The sequence below is a fragment of the Accipiter gentilis genome, chromosome 35 (genome assembly GCF_929443795.1).
Source record: "Accipiter gentilis chromosome 35, bAccGen1.1, whole genome shotgun sequence".
Taxonomy (NCBI): Eukaryota; Metazoa; Chordata; class Aves; order Accipitriformes; family Accipitridae; genus Astur; species Astur gentilis.
In genome coordinates, this window is record NC_064914.1 from 4,807,408 (window position 1) to 4,814,492 (window position 7,085).

A 7,085-nucleotide genomic window follows, 5' to 3' on the forward strand; every position below is an offset into this window, starting at 1 on the left:
CTCGCACCCGCCGCCACCCGGAGGAGGGCGGACGGCAGGCGCGGGGGCCCTGCGTGCGAGTGAGAGGGCAACGTCTGCGGAGAGGTGCAACGCCGGCCTGAACACCGGCAGAGCCGGCCCGCCGGGAAGCCCCTCCGACGCGCCCTAAACGCCTCATCGATCAGTAAGGGAAGGGAGACGGGGAAGGAGCGGAGGCCCCATGGCCACGAGTCCTGGGACAACGACGGCCGCTCGCACCCGCCGCCACCCGGAGGAGGGCGGACGGCAGGCGCGGGGGCCCTGCGTGCGAGTGAGAGGGCAACGTCTGCGGAGAGGTGCAACGCCGGCCTGAACACCGGCAGAGCCGGCCCGCCGGGAAGCCCCTCCGACGCGCCCTAAACGCCTCATCGATCAGTAAGGGAAGGGAGACGGGGAAGGAGCGGAGGCCCCACGGCCACGAGTCCTGGGACAACGACGGCCGCTCGCACCCGCCGCCACCCGGAGGAGGGCGGACGGCAGGCGCGGGGGCCCTGCGTGCGAGTGAGAGGGCAACGTCTGCGGAGAGGTGCAACGCCGGCCTGAACACCGGCAGAGCCGGCCCGCCGGGAAGCCCCTCCGACGCGCCCTAAACGCCTCATCGATCAGTAAGGGAAGGGAGACGGGGAAGGAGCGGAGGCCCCACGGCCACGAGTCCTGGGACAACGACGGCCGCTCGCACCCGCCGCCACCCGGAGGAGGGCGGACGGCAGGCGCGGGGGCCCTGCGTGCGAGTGAGAGGGCAACGTCTGCGGAGAGGTGCAACGCCGGCCTGAACACCGGCAGAGCCGGCCCGCCGGGAAGCCCCTCCGACGCGCCCTAAACGCCTCATCGATCAGTAAGGGAAGGGAGACGGGGAAGGAGCGGAGGCCCCACGGCCACGAGTCCTGAGACAACGACGGCCGCTCGCACCCGCCGCCACCCGGAGGAGGGCGGACGGCAGGCGCGGGGGCCCTGCGTGCGAGTGAGAGGGCAACGTCTGCGGAGAGGTGCAACGCCGGCCTGAACACCGGCAGAGCCGGCCCGCCGGGAAGCCCCTCCGACGCGCCCTAAACGCCTCATCGATCAGTAAGGGAAGGGAGACGGGGAAGGAGCGGAGGCCCCACGGCCACGAGTCCTGGGACAACGACGGCCGCTCGCACCCGCCGCCACCCGGAGGAGGGCGGACGGCAGGCGCGGGGGCTCTGCGTGCGAGTGAGAGGGCAACGCCTGCGAGGGTTGCTCCAACGACCTGAACACCGGCAGAGCCGGCCCGCCGTGGAGGCTCTCCGACGCACCCGAGGACGCCTCAGCAGGCGCTGCCTGTGGGTCTGGATCAGTCAAATCAGGGAGCTGGAGGTGCCACGGGCCACGCCCGCTCCAGACAATGATTTTTCTGAGGCCAACGGGACAGGGTAGAAGGCCACGGCAGGCTCAACACCCCCAGCCCTTCCAGCGTTCGAGTGCCAACAGCCACCACCGGCTGCCGGTCTTTGCCCGCCCCGCAGGCAACTGCATGCCATCGGGGGGGGACGGACCTGGACCCATGCCCTGCACGGGTGTTGAGGGCCGGGGGAATGCCACGGAAGCTAGACAACCCCAGACGCCTGCGTTCGGCTTGCCAGCCACCAGGTACAGCCGCAATTTTCTCACCGCTTTGCGGCCCCCAGCTTAAGGCCAGAGAAAACGCGATGAGGTGCCGCCACCTCTAACCCGGAAAAACACCGCAGACCTTTCCCACCGAGCCCTCCTGCAACCAGGCAAGCCGGGGCCAGCCGGACACCACAGGCCGCCCACACATGGCTCATGCCGGCAAAAAACAGGACGAGGCACTGCGGCCTCTCGCCTGTGCCATCACCGGGCCCTCGGGGGCTGGGGGGGAGCTGCGGCACGCACGAGAACCCCCAGCCGTCTGCATCCGGCTGCCGGCCACCAGGGCCGGCCGCCGCTCACGCTCTGCCCAATTCGTGGATGGGTTCCGGCTTAAGGCCAGAGAAAACGCGATGAGGTGCCGCCACCTCTAACCCGGAAAAACGCCGCAGACCTTTCCCACCGAGCCCTCCTGCAACCAGGCAAGCCGGGGCCAGCCGGACACCACAGGCCGCCCACACATGGCTCATGCCGGCAAAAAACAGGACGAGGCACTGCGGCCTCTCGCCTGTGCCATCACCGGGCCCTCGGGGGCTGGGGGGGGAGCTGCGGCACGCACGAGAACCCCCAGCCGTCTGCATCCGGCTGCCGGCCACCGGGAACCAGCTGCCACTCTGCCCACTCCAGCTTAAGGCCAGAGAAAGGACGAGGTGCCGCCACCTCGCCCACCCATCACCGGGCCCTCAGGAGCCGGCGGCGGCCGCGGCGGGCTGGACGCTCACGGGCAGCTGCCCTCGCATATACCAGCGCTCACCTTTGCCATCATCGGGCCCTCCGAGGCCGGGAGAAAGCCGAGGCAGGTTCGGTTCCACCCGGTCTTACCGCGTTCGAGTGCCGGTGGCCACCGCCGGCCACCGGGCTTTGCCCAGCAGAATCCACCTTTACAGTTCTCGCACCCCGGGGTCAGCGGCCACCGCAGCCTGCCAGACCCTCGCAGGCACCGGTCTGGCATATTTGGAAAACAATGGGACACACAGGCCGAAGACATCGAAAGAGGGAGCCGAGCCACCACGGAAGCCGCCACCACAACGACCGCCCAGGGCCCCACTTCGCCGGCTGAGCCGCAGGCCTTGCAGCCGCTGACTAGCGCTGCTCCGTGCACCCGTTACCACTAGCTCCTATGATACGGGAAAGCACGCCCCCGCCCCCGGCCGGCTCCAAGAGTGCCGTGCCTGCCCACCGGGGAGACCGGCCAATGACACCGACTTTTACGATGACGTAACTGGAGGCAGCGAAAAACAGCGACCCCTTCGCCAGCTCCGTGGAAGCGGCGGGGCTATCAGGTCTACCTCCCAGCTCCCGAAATGCGGCTAAGTACCGCCGGACCCAGGTAGACCTGGCGGCCCTTTTCACCGGCCGCTCCGGCAGCGACACCCCGCGTCCTCCAGGCGCCGCCGGCGGCCGCGCCGGCCTCCGGAGCCGGGTAGACCTGGCAGCCGGCCTCCGGAACCGGGTAGACCTGGCAGCCGGCCTCCGGAACCGGGTAGACCTGGCAGCCGGCCTCCGGAGCTGGGTAGACCTGGCAGCCGGCCTCCGGAGCTGGGTAGACCTGGCAGCCGGCCTCCGGAGCCGGGTAGACCTGGCGGCCCTTTTCACCGGCCGCTCCGGCAGCGACACCCCGCGTCCTCCGGGCGCCGCCGGCGGCCGCGCCGGCCTCCGGAGCTGGGTAGACCTGGCAGCCGGCCTCCGGAGCCGGGTAGACCTGGCGGCCCTTTTCACCGGCCGCTCCGGCAGCGACACCCCGCGTCCTCCGGGCGCCGCCGGTGGCCGCGCCGGCCTCCGGAGCTGGGTAGACCTGGCAGACGGCCTCCGGAGCCGGGTAGACCTGGCGGTCCTTTTCACCGGCCGCTCCGGCAGCGACAGCCCGCGTCCTGCTTTTAACACCCCCCCCCACCCCCCACCCCCTTTTTTTTTTTTTTTTTTTTTTTTTTGGACGTTTTAGTTTTTTTAAGAAAGTAAATCCATGGAATACATATCTGCGATCCTGCTGGCACCGCCACCCCTCCACCCCCCGCCCCCCGCATTTTTTTTTTTTTTTTTATGTTTTTTTTGGACGTTTTACTTTTTTTAAGAAAGTAAATCCGTGGAATACATATCTGCGGTCCTGCTGGCACCGCCACCCCCCCGCCCCCCGCATTTTTTTTTTTTTTGGACGTTTTACTTTTTTTAAGAAAGTAAATCCGTGGCATACATATCTGCGATCCTGCTGGCACCGCCACCCCTCCACCCCCCGCCCCCCGCATTTTTTTTTTTTTTTTTATTTTTTTTTGGGACGTTTTACTTTTTTTAAGAAAGTAAATCCGTGGCATACATATCTGTGATCCTGCTGGCACCGCCACCCCTCCACCCCCCGCCCCCCGCCTTTTTTTTTTTTTTTGGACGTTTTACTTTTTTTAAGAAAGTAAATCCGTGGAATACATATCTGCGATCCTGCTGGCACCGCCACCCCCCGCCCCCCGCCTTTTTTTTTTTTTTTTGGACGTTTTACTTTTTTTAAGAAAGTAAATCCGTGGAATACATATCTGCGATCCTGCTGGCACCGCCACCCCCCGCCCCCCGCATTTTTTTTTTTTTTGGACGTTTTACTTTTTTTAAGAAAGTAAATCCGTGGCATACATATCTGCGATCCTGCTGGCACCGCCACCCCTCCACCCCCCGCCCCCTGCCTTTTTTTTTTTTTTTTGGACGTTTTACTTATTTTAAGAAAGTAAATCCGTGGAATACATATCTGCGATCCTGCTGGCACCGCCACCGCCCGCCCCCCGCATTTTTTTTTTTTTTTGGACGTTTTACTTTTTTTAAGAAAGTAAATCCGTGGAATACATATCTGCGATCCTGCTGGCACCGCCCCCCCCCGCCCCCCGCATTTTTTTTTTTTTTTGGACGTTTTACTTTTTTTAAGAAAGTAAATCCGTGGAATACATATCTGCGATCCTGCTGGCACCGCCACCCCCCGCCCCCCGCATTTTTTTTTTTTTTTGGACGTTTTACTTTTTTTAAGAAAGTAAATCCGTGGAATACATATCTGCGATCCTGCTGGCACCGCCGCCCCTCCACCCCCCTCCCCCCGCATTTTTTTTTTTTTTTTTTTTTTTTTGGACGTTTTACTTTTTTTAAGAAAGTAAATCCGTGGAATACATATCTGCGATCCTGCTGGCACCGCCACCCCTCCACCCCCCCCCCCCCGCCTTTTTTTTTTTTTTGGACGTTTTACTTTTTTTAAGAAAGTAAATCCGTGGAATACATATCTGCGATCCTGCTGGCACCGCCACCCCCCCCCCCCCCGCCCCCCGCCTTTTTTTTTTTTTTGGACGTTTTACTTTTTTTAAGAAAGTAAATCCGTGGAATACATATCTGCGATCCTGCTGGCACCGCCACCCCTCCACCCCCCGCCCCCCGCCTCTTTTTTTTTTTTTTGGACGTTTTACTTTTTTTAAGAAAGTAAATCCGTGGAATACATATCTGCGATCCTGCTGGCACCGCCACCCCTCCACCCCCCGCCCCCGCGACAGGCGCGTGCACACGCGCACACACACACACACGCACGCACACACACACACACACACACATCGCGATGCAGGCGCACACAGATAGACGCACCCCTGCACGGCTGTGCTCCCCCTCCCTCCCCGCGCTGCAATCCCCGACCTGCAAGCCTGTAGGTGCAGCCCCCGCCCCCTCCCGATCGCAGACTCTCCGGCGTCTCGGAGACGGGGGTGGGGTGGGGGGCGGGTGGCTGGGTGGTGTGGTCTGCAGCCCGGCAACGGGGCCCGCGGAAACTGTGGTGTTTCCCGCCACGGGAACGGTCCGCTGCTCAGTCGTGGCGGCAGCGGCGGCGGGGAAAGGAGGCTGGCAAAGAGCGGGGCGAGAGCGGCTGGCGAGCAGGCGGGGAGCCTGGCGCAGAGGTAGGCTGGCGAGGGGGGATGGTGTCTCTTTTCGGAGAAGGCTTCTGTTTGGATCGGTTGGAGTTTTTTTTTTTTTCTTACTTCTGTCCCACGTCCACGTCCCCGTCCCCGTCCCCGTCCCCGTCCCCGTCCCCCTCCGGTCATTTAGTTTTCCACCCGCGGCGGGGGCGGGCAGGAGTGCAGCAGGGCGAGTGGGTGGCTGACTGAGAAAGGAAGGCGGGAGCGGGGCCACGGGTGCGGCAGGAGAGGGACTCAGCAGCTGGGAGTTAGAGACGGCGCGGCACCGGGGCCTCCCCCCTCCCGCCCGGGCACGGAGCCGGCAGGGACGCCGCAGGGTCCTAAAGTCTCCCGCCTTCCATCCCCGGGGCGGCAAACCTGGTGGCGGAAGGGGGGAGCGGGGGCAGTCAGGCTCGGCGCGAACTGCGAGGCAAGGGGGGGGGGGGGGGGGCCTGGGGAGGAAAGGCCGAGAAAATAAATAGATAAGGAAATGATAAGGAAAAAGGCACGGGGTGCGGGCGTTGCGCTTCCTAACGCAGAACGCATCAGGGACAGGGGCGGGTGGGTGGTCTGCAGGGAGGCCGGCCGGCGGGGGCAGGGCCGGCTTAGGACAGCGATTCAGCTGTCGCTCCCCGCGAATTGTTGATAGAACCTGACGAGCGCCGGCCCTCCGGTTGAGGAACTTCCGGTAAGGAAGGATGAACGAACCTCCGGTAACTGAGGCGTGGATTAATAGTTTTTCGACAGGGCGACACGGGCCGACTTCTGCCGCAGTGAATTAACATCCGCCGGGTCGAGCTCACGTGCGTAGCAAGCAAACAAGTCGGTCGAGAGACGAGCGCCAGGTGAGGAACGGCAGCCGGCCTAGGGAAGGCGTGCACGCGTCATCCTCGGTAATGACTGAACGAGTAAGCATCGCTCGACAGCAAAGGGCGACAACGAGGTGAGTGAGACTGACGCGGCGTAAAAGTCTAATAAGCAATTCGGGCGCGATAACGCAGGGGCCGGAGAACGCTAACGTTGACCAAGAGCGTCGCAAGGTCCTAAAGGAGTGCCGCAATCGAACCTTCGGAGTCGGCGATTCGTACGACTTGCTACGACTCGTCGAGTCGCATTCCATCCGCGACGATCCGCTGGTAGGTACGGACGGACGGACGTAGGTACGTATCCGTTCCCTGGCGATTAACGCAGGCATGCAGGCCTTGCGCGCGTGAAGGAATGAGTTTTGTTAGCTGTTTAATGAACTGCCAGAAAGGCTATTGCCGCGTCGCGTTAAATCGGTCGGTAGGGAACGATCCGTACACGTTACGATCCAGCGTTGCTCCTCAACTGTTAGCAACTTCGATCGATGACGATTCATCGCGTATCGATTACTCTGTATTCGTTTAGGAGCGAATCCCACGCCGACGGTAGGACGCGGTACCCCGACGGCCACCGACTCGTACGGTACAGAGACGAGAGCGCAGCGTCGGCGCCGCCTCTTCCCGAAGAAGTCATTCCTTACCGATAGAGTACGCCGACTGCGGGTAACGATGGGCT